At 38.3% G+C, this 18,257-nt stretch overlaps 1 long non-coding RNA gene across 1 annotated transcript in view; it reads right to left on the reverse strand.

Annotated features, from left to right (window-relative positions):
* Positions 1-18,257, reverse strand: part of LOC145994638 (uncharacterized) — a 252,339-nt gene that overhangs the window by 137,513 nt on the left and 96,569 nt on the right. The gene's annotated exons all lie outside the window — the stretch shown is intronic.

Raw genomic sequence — 18,257 nt, forward strand, 5'->3', positions numbered from 1 at the left:
GCTAAAGAAGTTCCTCGAAATTTGCATTGTAATTTCGACAGATACTATTGCAGAAAATTATCTAATGTTTTAAACATGTGCATTTGTGTGTCTGTGCTTAATCTTTACATAACTATTTGATTAATATTGTTGATTTGAAATGGGTATCCCCGAGTGATGCATTGGAAGAAATTTAACAGATATTTGCTGCTAGGCATTAAATTAATTGGATCCTACACTGATTTGAAACGTAAAGCGCAAGATAGGAAAACCTGGAGGTTGCAGTGTATGAATGAATGAATGAATATTTTATTAATATTGCTAAATGTGTAATGATTTGAAATGAGAATTCCAGAGTTGTACGTACGTATTTCAAGTACAATTCGAAAGCGAAAAATTACAGTAGAATTCTTTGTCTTGTGCAAAGAAAGAGAATTTCTCTTTAAAACTTACAATTTTACGTTAGGAGGCTTCCTCGATTGCGTAGTGGTAATTTCGTCGTCTTGAAATCGAGGGGATCCGGGTTCGGATCCCACTTTAACTGTAGATCCAGTCCCGATTAGTCTACCTGTGCATAAACTAGATTTAGAACAAAAACAAAAGAATTTTAATTTGTATAATTAAACCAATTGGGGAGTGGATAGTTGAGTAGGTACTAAATAGATTAAGGTCGCAGGTTCGAACCCTATCATTCCCCCATCATCAATTTCTTCAGTTCATCTTCATCGTCGCGATTCACTCAGCGGGTAGAAAAGCGACGTAAATTAACCGAAATATGAAGCAAAGAACGTAAATTGATGATAAATTATTTGAAAGTTTAAGTAGAAATGTCTCCGATATGTATGGAAATTGGGCTTTCCTACATATATGTGTATTAATTCCTCTTTTTTCTTTCTATTTCAGCATATATGAAGTAGGAGAGTATTCAGCCATGATTCCTCATGGGTACATTACTGGTGGTCAGCACGTGTCAGAGGCTTCTTTGGGTCAACCCTGGCAAATATTTGTTTTCCCTTGTTGGAAGTTTCAGTGTAGAGAGCTTCTACAACAGAATAAACAACTCCATGAAGTGTAGCAACATTCTACTTAACGTGGAAGAAAAATAACGTAAACAAATACTTTTCTACAAAGGACAAGAGAATTGTCCACTAGTGGAATCAATGGGACGTCTGAAGATAAGGAGTGAAGGAAAACAGTGGGTCAGGGCGGAAAAGTACCTGCGAGAGATAACCCTGGAAGGATGGGCTTAATTGCGGCCTCGTGAAGGACTCCCCAAAACACATCGGTAAGTGTACGTATTTAGCTTTTAAAATTACATAAGATTTCTCTTAATGTCTGTTTGGGTGTCGGTGTGGTGATTACGGAGACGCATTGATAGAATAAATGTTTATTTACTTATGCTGCACACAACAAGCTTCTGCTTTTTTAGTTTACAGCAAATTTGTTATATTTTGAGATTTATACATAAAATACACACATTTTCAAATACATATGTAATACTTACACATTACCTTGGAACAAAAGTTGATAATGAATTAAATTTTACACACGTACGCATATATATATATATATATATATATATATATAGCCTATATATATATATATATATATATATATATATATATATATATGTGTGTGTGTGTGTGTGTGTGGGTGTGTGTGTGGGTGTGTATGTGTGTGTGTGTGTGTGCGTGTGTGTGTGCGTATGTGTGTGTTGTTATGTATTTTGTGTCACTTTTTTCCACTTTTGACTAATCGTGACGATGAAGATGAGCAATGAAGGGACACTCACAGAGAATACCCATGCCCAGACCGCGATTCGAACCTGGGACCTCTGGCGTTGTATCGCTCCAATATCAATTAAGAATGTTGATAATTAAATTGCGTTTGGACTAAGGAAATTGTTAAAATATGTCTAGGCGTTTCGTACATAAAATAGATATTTATGAAAGCAGCAAGGAAGAATCCAATTTCTTGTTAAGAGGTTTGAAAAGTTAGAATAGTTAAGCCATCCGCTTTTGTTACAAGAGGTTTTGTCTTCGATTTCCTTTGTGGACCGAGCTTTATTGGTTGAGCTGATGTTGTGAGGACAATTGATTTGATTTGATTTGATTTTTGTCATTTAGTGGCGCTTTTCTTCCACTTTTATATAATCAGGACGTTGAGGATGAGTGATGATATGGATGTCCAGGTCGGCTTCTAACCCGGGATTTGCTAACCACTCCGCTACGGAGGTAGGCGAGGACAGTTAGAGAACCCCATAAAGAAGACCGCCTCCACCCGCATACATTCAGGGGGTATAGGCTTATGTCCTGGTGCCTTTAAACAATAAACCAGAATAAATCAGAATTTAGGTTCCCCTGTTTGTTATGTACTAATTTATTTCATTTTTTGTTTTACAATTTACATCAAAATTTTAAAAAAAAGTTTACACTGGTATTTACGATTACACTAATTTTGATTTATAGATATACCTTGGTTGTTCTATTTTCCAAAGTTTCCAAACAATCAACGTTTACATATTGTAAATTGTGAGATATAAATGCCTAAGTAATGTTAAGAGATTAGTATCGAAGGTACCACAATAAAGTGGATGTCTTAAAATATAATTGACAAACCTTATTCTTTTAGTCCTGAAACGACTCTGTCGCCTACATTTGGAGCGTCAATAGCCTTCATTTAATGGGGGCTAAACTTTATAATGCAAATCATCACCACACACACACAACATAGGCGGGTGCCCTGCCCTTGTCCCCTGGAAAACGAGTGGTGATACTGTTCATCCTGTTTTTGTTTTTTTTACGTGGAAATGTTATTCCCTTTCCAAATGTTCAAAATAAAGCATTGATTTCCTAGGAAGTGTTGTTTACCCCCCATGGAAAAAGCGTTGTCTTCCTGCTGGAAAAGAGGTTTGTTTGCCTCCCTGGGGAAAAAATGTGATACGCTCATGTTCACAAGTCATTTGTACGATATTTTTGCATTATCGCCACTATCATTATATTAAAACTTGTCCTATTGCTTACTTTTCTTTGTTTTTCGTAATAATATGCGCGCATGCCTAGATTTTAAGAAAGAGGCTGACAATATGTCTTGCATGAAATTTTCGTATCGATACTCTATTTGTATAACCCATCCATCATTCAGATGTCACCGTTGTGGCGAAACAAACGTTTATTTATGAACAGGTCGGTTTGATTTTCCACTGCCTAAGGACCGCACCGGGGAAGAAAAAAATGACCGTCCTTTTCTCTTCTACTTCTATTCTCAAACGATCGTGATGGAAGCGTTTTGGACTTGAAATACGACACGCAACACAATCCCAGTTAGAAATTTTGAAGGAAAGAAGCGTGCCAATTCCACGTTGAAGTTTTTCGAACTTCCAAGTATTTCAAGATTGGTGATTGATGATGGACGCCGAGTCGTCCAACAATGGACAGGGTGCCGATTGAGTTATCTTTTAGCCACTTCTATATATACACATATCGTGTTCAAATTCGTTACGGTATCGTTGGATTGCTGTTAAACCCTTTAAGATAGCAGTGGCTTCCGTGAGGAACAATAGGAAAATCGACTCCATTGTTAGAAACTTCTTAACCTAACTTACCCAGTGGATAAGTTCTGCCGAATTGTAATCATGCTACTCGTCATGAATATCCACAAACTACTTCTTAGTGTGCACATAGAAAGGAAATGAATCAAATATATTTTATAGTGAACACCAGTAAAAATGCATTCTTGTGGTTGATACTATTTTTATATATTCGCATTATCAACCACAAAACATTTTTGAAGTTGTTTAATACCAGCTGTGGTTACACGAGTAATTTGAAATGTAGCAGTTGATAAAACTACTGGTGTATGCAAAGGGCGAGCCGGGTTTTCATCAAATTGTTCTTATTAAGGAGCATGAGATAATGCAAGAGGACCATGTGAAGTATAATAGGTTAATTTATGTTAATTTAAAGGGAAATGTTTGATACTTTTATTACTTACACTTTTTTTTGTAAACAATTGTTAGAGTTGACTCAAAAAGTAGGTTCTGCTTTCAGTGTTTTGGTTGTCATAGGCACTGGTGTACATAGAGAGGGAAGTGATATGGCCACAGCCCCTCCCGAAATTTTGAGAAAATAAAAATTTTCAAGTCGAAATCAGTAGAGAACTCGATAAAGGGGAAGGGTGTAAATGCACCCCCCTTAAAAATGGCCCCCCCGATTACTGTTTTTGTCTTCGAGTACAATTTCAATAGAGGTGGAGGCACATAGTGATTCGGACCCCACTTTAAACTGTAGGTCTAGTCCCGATTAACCGTTCTGTGCATAAAGCGCACTTAAAACAACAATTCACACAATTTTAATAGAGTGAAAAGTATGAAATATTTTATTGTGTACCGCCCCCTAGAACGAAGCTACATACTATCTATCCACCTTTACAATTCCAGTCCCTCCCGAAAAAAAATCTTGCGTACGCAGTGGTCATGGGTGCGAAATATCCTGTCATTTTACTGAAACATGCAACCAAACTGTTGTTAAAATACTTGTTTGTTACGTTTCAAGAGATTTTTTTTTTAATGCGAGCCGGCCCACAGAAGAGAGAAAACTAAGTTCATCAATTCAAATTGCGTGCAGAAGGGTCCTGTTTCTTCCAGTCGAAAGTTTGGGTCAGGTTCAGACTGTGTGGACACAGTTTCATTAGCAAGAAATATTTAAACAGACTTGTTTTCTTCTTTGCGTGTTTGCTTCTTTTAATTGCTCGCAGAGAATTTGGTCGTCCTCCGTGTCGGGAACTGTGACGAAAGCAAAAGGAGTTGCTTTGGCACAACTTTTTAACTGCGAGTCTGCGGATTCTGCCCCAGTGCCAGAGTAAACTGGAACTGCGCTCTCGGAGTATTATTAATGGGTCGTAAAATGCGCCAATTCATTAGCGAGCCGTAACCGAAATGACTAGCTCTATGCCTTGTTTGTTTGCTTCTTCGGTTTATACATGACTCATTGTTTCTGCCACTTCTATAAACGCATGAAAAGTTTACGGGCTCTTCTTGGGTAAACCTGACGGAAAGAGACCTGTAGGGATGCCAATACGAAGATAGAATGACAATGTCAGGATTGACCTGAAGGAAATTGATAAGGATTTTGAAGAATGGATTGATTGTGCCCAGGAAAAATGGGAAACATCAGGGGCGGCGCCAGAAATTTTCGACCGGGTGGGCAGAAGCTGTATATTGATAGATTAGGGTGGGCAGGTATAAATATCAGGCCATATTTATATATATAGGTATATATATGCATGTAAGACACATATATATACGACATACATGCATATGTATCCCCTTCTCTCTTACACTTTCAATTTCCCTTCACTTCTTTTCCCGTTCCTTTTCATGTTTTCTGTTTTACTCCCTAATGCCTTCTTATATCTTTCTTTCTCAGCTTGTTACATCATTCTCCCTTTCACTTTATCTCGTTCCATTCCTCAAATGTTTCTCCTAACTGCCATGCACACACACACATCACATGTATGTGTGTGTGTGTTTGGTGTCTTCCTTCTTTCTTTTCTAATCTATTCTCTCATCTTGCTCCACTTCTTTGTCTCCGATGGACACAATTATTTCAAGGAAGTGTTTGTGTGTGCGCAGCCATACGTTCTAATCACATTATTTCCTTCATGTCAATGTAGTGAAATAAATATGAATTGGTTGCATCACATTTTTTTCTTCAAATGCAAAAATACATATCGACTCCACTTTACTTATATTAGGCGACACTGATAGAAATTGTGAAGGTAGACAATAGTGAAGGATTAAATTACTCTTTCGTAATTTAAATGCATGTTCCTGATCATATTATTTTCATCACATGAGTTTTGACTGAAACTTGGAGGTTAATGATCACTTTTCTTGGCTTACAAAGTTATTACAACTGAAAAATGTAATGGCTATCGGGTGCTAAAACTTGGGGCCAAGGACAGTTTACTTTTTTGGTAGAAATGTCTTAGCATTAAGAGGCCATAGTGCGAGTGCCACAAGTGGCAAAATGTGGCGGAGAAAACTCCCCCCCCCCCTCGCTCCTCCTAATCGCAGTCACTGGATATTTGGATTAAAATTAATGTCTTGTTGGGAATGTAAACAAACACACGCGGAAAAACCAATTTTTTCTTCATTCTGCATAACGTTTCCCCAGGCTTATGAAAGACTACTTTGACAACATATCGCCCAAAAGTAACAATCAAGTAACATTGAAAAATCTGTGAGCTAAGTTGTTATTCGTTTTCTGAAGTTATTCTTCGTTACTCGTGCGGAAGAAGTGATGCACGTAAAGTTAGATGAAGACATGCACTGAGGTAACAAATAGTTTACATTTTGTAGAATGTGATTTTGGACACAAGGAATTCATCGAAATCGATCACTATACCCGGTACTTCATCTCTTTTTCATAGACGACTTCGGTTGTATGGCGTGACCTTTTCGAAAGCGCTCAAATGTCAAACTCTTTCCTGCATACCCTGGAAACTTTAATCTTGCAGGCGAACGAGTCTCTGGCGCCTGGAACCACAGTCAAAATAATAATTTGTGGGGGGTTGTATTTTCAATGTCTGCGTGATTTTTTCCCCCCTTCGTCACTTTCATCTAATCACCATTGAACCTCATTGTCGGCATTAGCCAAAATTTGTAAAAGTGACCACATAGAACAAATCAGTCGAATCAGCAACAAATTACTCTTCCAAAAGTGGAGTTTCAAGTTTCATTAGCTCATACCACTTTGAAAGTTGAGGTGGTAGTTTCAATTTCACAGTGTTTCATTGTTGGATCAAGGCAGCTAACTCCGTGAACAATAACGGTGTTTTCCGAAAGTCTCAAATATTGGTCTGTGGCAATACAACCTTTTAAATGAATGCATCTTTTATGATTATAATATTACACGTTCCCTGTGAGTTTTTTCTGTAATTTTTCTTTCCTCCAATGCATAACGTTGTCGCCTTATAATGAAGAGGTTCTGGTTTCCACTGCCCCCTCCCCTGGTGGAAGCACAATGCACATTGGTTCGGACTCCACTTTAAACTGCCTATCTGAGCATAAAATTCGACTTAAAAAAATAAACAAAATTTTCTTATGGATACTTCGTGATACCTTTTCTTCTTTACTTCATCTGCATCTAAAGATTCTGTTGATCTTTTCGGCTAAACCTCTGATGCTTCTAAAGTTTAAACCATTCTCATCGTGATTGATTAGTTCTCTGACGCCCTCAAAACAAAGCGTCCCTACCGATCCCTTCTTTTAATTCTACGTAAGTTAATCAAATGAAAAATCGTAACCGATAGGCAAAATCAGTGGCGGCGATTAGGGGGGAGCGAGGGGGGCAATTGCCCCAATTTTTGTCACTTTTGTCCCGAACTAGGCTAAACCTTATCTACAAAGGAAAATATACTGCCTTTACCCCCTCAGTTTAGGCACCGTGCCCCTCCGGTTTTGGAACCCAATCGCCGTCTCTGGGCAAAATTTATGTGTGGAACAAGGATTTCTAGGACTTCTGGAATTTCAATGTACAACTAATTAAAAAGTCGAAATAATTTATTGTGTTGCTGGAGGAAGCAACGCCGAGGTTTTAATTTGTTTATTTAGAGATTATTTTAATCATACGCAGGCCGGGATTTATATATGTGAAGACCTGTAGCTTACAACACTAAGACCCTCCACAGCTTCAGTTATAATCTTTCGACAAGCTACATGAGGTGGTTAGTTATACGTATTTCTACATTTTTTCATCACATCCGAAGTACCTAATCTTTTCTTTATGTGGTACTTTTCAAAGCAGTTTTTTTTCCCCAGCGAAGGCCCGGAGCTGCAGCCCTCAAGGTCACCCTAAATCCTGATCTCATTTTGACCATACCCTGCATAATTTTGCGCCACCTAAGCCCACTAGCTGCTTCTAATCATAGAAGTATTCAATTGGTCACAGTTTTCTTGTTTCAAGATCTCGAGTAATTCCTTTTGCTTTCTAATGACAAAGTTAAATCAGCTTTTATGGGATGATGATATGTGAACATTTCTAGTACAGATAATATTCATTAGTAAATATACATGAAATGAACACCAGAATACACTTATTTATTGCAACATTCATATGTATCTAAGTATATGTACTTAGTGAATTTGATTGAGTGGGCAACCGGGTGGGCACAGGAATTTTTGGGTGGGCGCTTGCCCACCCGTGCCCACCCCTGTCGCCGTCCCTGGGAAACATACACGTAAATTGCTGTGAACCTTCTGGTTTAGGAATGGCGGAGGGTTACTTAGGATAACCATATGATGGAGTGGACGATTAAGACGACGACGACGATGATGATATTATTTTTATTATTATTAATAATAATAATAATTTGTTTATTAAGCGGGCGATGTTCAGTCTAGGGCTGCACTTTCACCTGCTACCTTCACAAATATTCATGCTTAGCAAAATACTGCCTCAACCAATCATTACTGGCTTTGTATACTGATGTTAGTCTGATTTGATTTTTGTTATTTAGCACCGATTTTCTGCCACTTTGGATAATCACGACGATGAATGATGATGATGAAACTAATAAAGGAACATTCACAAAGGACACCCATGTCCTGGTGTAGTAGCGAGCCCTGCTAACCACTCCGCCACGGAGTGACGCTTCTGAAGGTACGTGGTACACTATGGACCACATTTTACAGACTAACGATGCTCTGGCGTCTGGACTCACAGCCGGTAGAATCCACCGTAAGACTTGTGTCATGTCGTGTGATTGCCCCTTCATCTATTTCATCATACCATCATTCATCTTCATCTTCGCGATTAGCCACAAGTGGAAGAAAAGGGAAGTAGAATACACCAAATCAATCAAACCAAGTCGTATGTGTCCAATATTGACCTTCGTGTTAGCCTCCACGCACTGCATAGAGAAAGAAACAGCTCTCTGCTCCACTAAATTCATGACGGAAAATAATAAATTGCCATTGTCATGATTGAGTGACCCTTGCGTCAATCAATTGATCGGAAATCCATGCCAGCGGACACGTGATTCGGAGGCTTTCAGAAGTTTATTACCCTTTTTCGGGAAACTACAAAAAGAACGAAAGAAAAAAGTACAGAGAAGAAACTACTACTACTACCGTAATACTATATAAAGTTTTTGTTTTATAATGTGTTTGCTAGTAGTTTTCATTTATCTCTTTACATGCACTGCAGAATATTTACATCTATGCTAAAGTAGGGGACACCACATTGCATAGGTTTTACAAATGAGAGGTTGCTTTTCTTCACATGGCACATAAATAACAACCACGACATCAAACTAAACTTCCACTTGAATTACCTTGCCTTCTAAGATAATCTCGATAAACCATTTTAAATAATATGAACATGATACATATAAAATTATATTGTAATATTGATGAAAGGTTCTATATTTTCACTTCAAAAAGGTCACGACGCCAGGGGTCCCGGGCTCGAATCCCGGTCTGGGTGTTCTTTGTGAGTGTCCCTTCATCAAATTCATTAAATTCTCACTTATATGATCACTTCGCGATTTAATATTTTTAAAAAACTAGAACTATTTTCCAAAAGTTTGCATGTTGATCACCTTCGGTGTAATTTTTTTAGTTATGTACTAGACTACAGACTGAGCTAAATATAAATAATAATTTAATATATTTTAAAATACTACTATGTATATTAATGGAAATTTAACATGGCACAGAAATTGTGAATGTTATGTGCTAATATTTTTACACCTAAGTATCTTCTATAAATATAAAAATGGATGTATGTGTGTCGTGCATGTATGTTTGTTCCGGCATAACTCTCGAACGCCTGGATCAATTTCAACCAAACTTGGTACACGTATCACTTGCAATCTGGAAAGATATACTGTGGAGGTAAGACACCCCTGGCACCCCTAGGGGTGAGGATGGGAAGGGGCTGGCATATAAACATAATCGAAAACGACCGATATTTGTGTGGAATCCATAGTTTTCGGGGTCGCTAAGATGAATAGTGACACTCCGAATGCCGTTCAACCTATCGTCTTGGGGGGTGAAAAAAAAAATGTCTAAAATGACCTACATTAGTGTCGAATCCATAGTTTTCAGAGTCGCTAATCTAATTGGTGACATTCACGATGACATTTCAGAGAGAGAGAGACCTGCTTTCTCGATCACGATCATCAAGTCACAGAGGCAGTCTATTAAGTACTGTGGAGTGGATTTAAGATCGCTATGTTTCTCCCACGGACAACTTTCAACAACAAGATTGGGATAAATAAATACCCGGGCAACGCCGGGTAATCAGCTAGTGTGTGTGTGTATATATATATATATATATATATATATATATATATATATACATACATACATATATATATATATATATAAATAAAGGTAAAGTGCTCCCCTGTGCATAGCACCACGCCATGAAGGCGTATAGGGGGTAACGCCCCACACTTTCTTGATCCGGTCGTGAGTGGGGGTGATGTGATCAGCATCACGCCCCTGACCGCCTTTACCCCCCAGGGTTTCCCCCAGGTACCCATGTTATTCGACGCTGGGTGGGCGCCGGGGCCGCTTCCATCGTTAGAAAAGTTCCCGGATTTGAGCCGGCCGGGGATCGAACCCGGGACCTTTAGCATGGTAGTCAGACGCGTTATATATGTTCAGGTTACCCCACCCCAACGCATTAGCGTGGAAAAATTACGTGCTTCGTACATGTAAGGTCACTTCAATGGCAATGCATTGACTCATTTATTAAAAGTGATTAGTAATCACAAATAAGACTACTGTAGGTGCCTAGCAGAAACATCATAATTTCAATTTCCAGCAGGTTGTTTTCGGAACAGCACCGTTTTGGAGAAACACACCTTGTTTGCCCTTCTCTGGAAAATAACTTTTTGCTCGTGGCCATGGTTCAAATAGCCTACGTCCGATGCAGTCAGAATCTTAAATCCAATCAATCTTAAATCAATTTCGCTTGTCGCTAGCTTTTGTCAGTTTTCCTTCCAGTAGTACTTGATTTTTTCGCGATTCTTGGCATTGTCCTTTTGCTGTCGATCTTCTATTCTAGGCAAGTACCTACTTGCAGATGATTGCTGTCCTTTAGTACGTGCGATGATTTTCTGAATCAACTGGGGTACATTGACAATATTTTATGTACGCTTGTCATGCTGTTGGTATGCCATTTACACTCCACGCCCTTGTATTGTAGCTTCCCATTGTTCCTATTTGAACTGCTCCTCGCACCTGATCTGATACGGAGATGACCTCAGATGTGGAATGGTTAAAATTCTCTCCTCCGCAGACCTTAGACTGCAACTACCAAAGACCCTAAGCCACCAGTTGCATTCGGATAGGAAATGTACTGCTGTTTCATGACCAATCAATCATATGTTTTACGAGTCACGTTCGCAAGTGTCCTCTTTCGACATGCATTTCTTGGAGCCTACGCTGCTTTGCCTGTGATAGCTTATCCAAGGTGGAGAGTTCCCTATACACACGGAAATGCATACGTGGACCTATTTCTTATATATGCATTTGATAGAACCATGTATTTTTTCCTACAAAAGAGGTACAGGTACTTTAATTTTCAACTTAATTATAAAAATACAAAGCATTAAATCCTGTTCCAGGGTTTAACACCCGTTGAAGGTACAGACACCGCCAATACAAATGGGGCATTTAGATTCGGAAATTCTCGCAAGGCGTTGTGTAACTCCACGGCGGTGGCAGTAGTTGTAATTGAAAATTTGCTATTAAAATCAATTTATCGCCGAATACTACAGGGACGAGATTAACGACTAATGAAATGACGTGCTTTATGAAAATTAATAATAGTTAACATTAAAATATTTACAAAAACATCAAAAAATGCAAAATACATTAGACAAGAGGCTTCTGAAATTTTCTTATTTTTAACATCCACTCTTCATGGGGCCCCGCACCAGATTAAAATAATTGTTTCTGTACGGTTTGATACGAGTTTATAGGATGCTGGTTTTCTAATTAAGAAACCAATCTGATTTTTCTTGACTTCAGGGATTGTTTTGACCTTATTTCAAAACCTCTAAGAATTGCTGAAATCATATTCTAAACGAAGAAATAAGATTGTGTTCACATATTTCAATCAAATAATAGTTAATATACACTATTCGTTTAATTATGGAATAAAATCACGAAGTGGCAATTATGATCGTGTTATTTCATATGGAACAATGTAAATTCACTACAACGTCAAAATTCAACGAAAAGTAAATAAAAGATAATTATGATTAAACTTACCATTTTGATACGTAAGATATTAAACACACCAGTGGCACATCTGAAATGAAAAGAAACACTAATTTAGAAGCCTTTATTAGCCTCCCATAATTCAACATGTTTAGCTGCTTGCTGTTATGTAATACGTAATGTGATATAATTGTTTATTAATTGTAATTATATTTATATAGCAATTATATAGGACCCCTGTAATATAGACTAAGGAACAAAAACGTAATATTTTTCAGCCCTCAGAAAAATGTTGGTTACATGCCCCGTTTATATTGCATGCCCCAAGGTCCAGACTCACCTATGGGCAGCCCTGTAAGCACACACACAATCACTGACACACACTGTTTATGACAATTATGATCCTGTTAGCTTACTGCCAACACCCTCGCTCGAAAATGTATCCCCAATGCGCCCCTGGATAAAACTACTGTTGATCGGATCTTCACATTCGATGCATTGTTACTGCGAGACGAGCAAATATAACTTTCAAGGCAATGCTTCAAATTTGATAGAGGGGCAACCTGTTCTGGACTAACGAAATTCACAGGGGAGCAATTGATTCAATAGTATCTTTCAGTTTCAATGTGGAAATAATACCCATTATAATTTCTAGGCCGAGTCGTGAGAATTCTTCAACGTCGGATGACATCTTCTCTGGCAGCAACCCTGTCATCTTTTGTTCGGTGAATCTTCTCGTTTCTGATCTACCAGTTTTAACGACAGCCAAGCAAAGCACAAGTACAAGAAAATGAAAGTCCACCGACCTTCTGGAACAATAGCTTCTGCTCAAGTTCCCAGAGGCCGCAGGCGGTTTGTTTTTCCAGCAAAAACATAACAACCGCTTTCTGCTCCTCAACCGAGTCATTGTGACAAAGTTAGCACAACTCTCGACCCGCAGAGTGAAGAAAAAAGAAGGGATCGCTCGCTGCAAACATGCGAACAGAACACCTTTGGAATGTCTCTTCTCTTGAGATTTTCTTTCTATTTTTTGTAACATGAAACAATGGCGAAAGATGTGCAAAAAATTGTTGAAAACATGGCGAAAGAATCTTGCTTGTTTCTTTTGAACATGACTTTCCCCCATGGCGCATCTCTTTATTTGTGGGGGGATTAGGTTTTCCCAGTAGACTTTTGAAAAAGTCTGTAGTATACTGGGTACAATTAACAGTGATTTTTCTAGAATACCATATTAAAATGACGATGTGTTTTAAATCTAATATAGTTCTGTGACAAAGTTTGTGAGTGTGTGTATGTATTCCACTTTAAACTGTAGGTTCAGTCCCAATTATCCATTCTGTGGATAGTGGACTTAAACAACAAATTAATCAATCAGTATATATATATATGTATGTATGTATGTATGTATGGATGGATGGATGGATGGATGTATATATATATATATATATAGAGAGAGAGAGAGAGAGTGACAGACAGACAGAGAGACAGAGAGATATTACAAAATAGTTCAAATAATATATTATATAAATTAAATGATACGTATTCGCAATTATTATTACAATAAAAAACATGTCTAAATGTGAGTTAACAAAAAATAATAATAAAGAGACAATTTCGCATCACGACTGCAGTTCGAATAAAGTAGGGGGCATGGATTAAAAGTAATGGACTATTCTGACTGAATCGGTGAATCGGACGTCTGGTAACCTTGCATCAATTGTTACAAAACTAAAACTACCCAATATTGCACATTGCAGACTTCTGCTAGCCTTCCTCTCTTCACAACGAACACATTCATTTATGCAAGAACAAAATATTAATATTTACAAATTTGAAAAATAGTTAATGTTATTTTCGTAGCTTTTTATAGGTTCACATTTAAATATTTCATGGTTGGGGGGGGGACCATGGCCCTCATGGCCCCTCCCCTGGGTACGGGTCTGTGTGTATTTTCTTACCTCATTTATGAAATTACTTCTACTATCTTGTGTGGAATTTCCTTGTCGTTATGCTTTTATGCTTGGTATACGTTTATGTTAATGAAAAACTATAATTAATAGGTAGAGTCTTCTCTACCACTATGCCATGGAAAATAAGGCGAAATAAATAAAGTGATATAGCTAGGGATGATACGGAGGCCAAGACAGCCTTTAAAGAAAGTTTCAAAGTTGTGCAGCGCATGGGCGTTGCCAGAAATTTTTGTAGGAGGGTGAAGCCATTGATAAAAACTTCAATAGTAGAAATAATAATAGAATAGAAGTAAGTTAATTCTATTCCAAATTTATTACTGTTTTACTTTCCTTCCACCTATGGGTCTCCATGATGACGTAGTGGCAACGCCGTCACCTAATCAGATTGCACAGTGGTTCGGACCCCAATTTAAACTGTAGTCCAGTCCCGATTAGTCTTTTCTGTGCATAAAGTGGACTTAAAACAACAATCAATCAATCAATCTTCCACCTTTGGCTAATCGCGACGATGAGGATGGGTGATGATATGTTGAAACTGATGAAGGCCACTCACAAAGAACACCCATACCAGGCTGGAATTCGAAACCGGGACCCCTGCCTTCGTAGTGTACTGTGATTCCGCCACGAAGTTCGGATCGTATTAGGTTATGTGAGAATTACATTCGTCAAAAGCAATGAAGCACTGTAAAATATGTAAATAAAATGAGAACCAAAACATCGAAAAGGAGCTTCCTATTTGGGAGGATGAAGGTAACGATTTGGGAATCGGACGGAAATGAAATTAAAATGAACGATCATAATATTAAATCAAAATGTATTGCTCTTACATCTCGCTAAATCGCTGGCCTTGATTATCTTAGTCCTTGGCTGACGACAATTGAATAGCAGTCGGAAGTTTTAGATTTATTTTTGTCTCAAAGAAGTTTTTCTCGCGTCTTTCCATCAAATATTGTGACAATGTCACGTCATTCGCAGATTGGCCACTTCGATTTTTCTTCTGTCTCGTTTTGAATTGCACGTCACCTTCTTATAATAGTAGCTAATGAAGGAATGCCTGGTTGTAGGCGGGCTGCTGGGAAAGTTTCTGCAATCCATATCAAAAAAGACATGTGAAATTCTGGGAATGGCTTTATTGTTTTTCAAAGTATTCACCCTTAAGATCGATACACTTTTGCATAGGCTCAAACCAATTTTGAAAGCATTTTTTCCACTCTGAAGCCGATACCTCAGAAACCGCTGTTCGGTATGCGTCAACAGCTGCTTCAGGCGACACAAATCGCTCGCTCACCACGCATCTTATTTTTCATGTGTGGGAACAAAAAGAAGTCAATAGGTGATAAATCATATCAGTACGGACAATGAGTCATTAATTCGACATTTTTACTGTACAAAAAATCAACAGTCAGGTGTGCTGAGTGGGAACTGACGTTGTCGTGGTGAAGAATAATGCGACGATTTGGGTTTGTTTTACGCAATTCATTGATGACCTCTGGCAAACAAATTATTGTATAGGCTACCACTCAGCATTTACAGCCCTTCGATCTTCTAAAGCTATTGTTGCCACATGTCCGGTATAACCGAAGAAACAAGCAATCATTTGCTTGGCAGTACTCCTCGAACGAACAACTTTTGTTCGTTTCGACTCACTTTGAAACGCCCAAACAGTGTATTGCTGTTTAGTTTCGGGTTCATATGAATAGATCCAAGTTTCGTCCCTTGTAACAATGTAGCCTAGTACACAAAATTTGACTTGCCTCGGTTGAATTTTTTGAGCATTTCTTTACACCAATTTACACGAGCTTGTTTTGGAGCTTCGGTCAAGTTGTGTGGGATCCAACGGCTTGAAAGTTTCCGTACGTTCAGATGATCATGCAAAATCGTATATATTGCTTTCATGTCAATGTTTAAGGATGCCTGAATCTCACGGTATGTCACATGCCGATCTCTCTCAATCATTTCACGCACAGCATCAACATTACTGGCAACAACAGACGTGGATGGACGACCTTCACGAAATTCATCACTGAGAAATGTGAGACCACGCTGGAATTTGGAAAACCAATTGTACACAGCCCTATTGGATAGTGCTTCATCCCCAAAAGCCAAATGAAGTCGCTCGATGCATTGTTTCGGTGTTAAAACTACATTTGAAATCATAAAAAGGCATTGCCCGGAAGAGTTCACGAGAAATTTCCATTTCTCATACGAAACTACTTCTTCAAACTGCTGTGAAAAATAAACGAATAGGCTTAAACAAACAATCAAAGATAATTTAAACATAAAAAAGGTATATTCTTCCGATTTTTATAGTTGAGGAACACTAGCGCCACTGTTGGTGGTAGTTTGCAGAAACTTTTCCAGCAGCCCTCGTATACTCGGTGGAGGCTCATGGTGGTTCGGATCACACTTTAAACTGTAGTTCCACGGATAAACGAACAGGAACTTAAATATATCACTACAATGCGGCGCACGCTTGATGCAGAGACGTGTATGATAATAATACACGATGGAGGAAATGCACTGCAATGTTTATTTCGCTCATGATGGCCGGACTCTTTGTCGCAAACTAGAGAAAGAGCTTTATGATCGGCAAGTTTCAATCCTTGTACGTACAACCTGTTTTCGTAATTTGCTTTACAGAAAAGGGTGTAGCATACGTATAGTGTAATGCAGTGTAATTGGTGGTGATCACAATAAGATACTTTCGTGGTGCATGTACGTATAACAATATCACGTAAATTCCAGGATTTCCGGCGTCATTTGAAAAAGGTGAAAAGGAAGATGCTTGAAAATTTGCTTCCAAGGTGACTCTTTGCAAGTATGGTGACTTTATGGGTGTTCTATAGCGTGAATGGCATATACATAAAAAGATAAGGAAAGAAAATGTCACGTGGATATTTTAAACAAAGGATGCGTTTTTTTTTACATTTCGTGATAGTCTTTAGGAGAAAAGTTCTTAAAACATATCACAGTTAAAGAGCAGGTCTGCTGGTTCTTTGGATTATGTAACAAATCTTTTTATTATTATTATTTTTCGTAAGAAATGTCTTTTTAAATACGACCTTGAACATTTTCTTGCTGAAATAAGTAAAAGACACAAAGCACGGAAGCGTCATGGGGAAATAATTGTAGAACTCAAAATCAGATATGCACTTAATGTTGTACTTCAAAGAAATTCGACACTTTTAAACGGTAGATGCGAAGCGATACTAAATATTTTCTTTATGTAATATGTTGCAAAAGAACTTATCACAGTGAATTCAAAACGTGTAACGGGAAACTTCAGAATCTCCGAGAAGGTAAATTACGCTCGTTATGGCGATAAGTGACTGGAAATGAAATGTGCGTGTGCGAGTGTAACAAGCTTACAAAAAAAGTTACGTATTATCAATGTCACGCATTCGAATTGTCAACATCAACACGCGAGGGTGCTGGAATTGCTTTTTGTGTTTGGACTGGACTAGCTGCAGCTTCGTTCTGGTGCAGTAGGGTGCATAAGTACTAGTTCTAATCCCTGCTACCACACTTATCCTCTCTCCTTTCATGCAAGCATTTCCTCACTTAGCAAGCTTCTTCATATGGACTTCAGGGACATTTTGCCCTTCAACTTCGTTGTGGGTTGTGACATAACCAACCCTCCTTCTCTCATCCACTGAAAAGTAATACAAAAGGATGTTTCATTTTCCTAACATTGCAGTGTAGTGCTGTGGAAACAGATATTTAGTGCGCATGGAATAAGGAAGTAATGGTTCAACCAGGAAGCAATGTATATGGCAGGATAGGCAGAATGAGAAGAGATGAGGGGAAGTAAGAAACGCAAACGGAAAGGAGGGAGAGGGATAGTCCAAGATTTATAAATTTGAAGGTATGCGGATAACAACATTGCGCTGACTCATACTAGATGCTTTTTCATCTCACTCAAACCATGTTTCAGTCCGTTTCTTTTATAAAGGTGGGTCCACACACACATTGCTACGACCCTGGGGGTACGTACTTGACTATACTATTTATACCACGGCTACAGAAATCTTAATCTCAGGGGATAGGTTCTTTATTCGAGAATTCCAAAT

This window comes from Lepisma saccharinum, chromosome 11 (genome assembly GCF_977018435.1).
Source record: "Lepisma saccharinum chromosome 11, izLepSacc3.1, whole genome shotgun sequence".
NCBI classification, from domain to species: Eukaryota; Metazoa; Arthropoda; class Insecta; order Zygentoma; family Lepismatidae; genus Lepisma; species Lepisma saccharinum.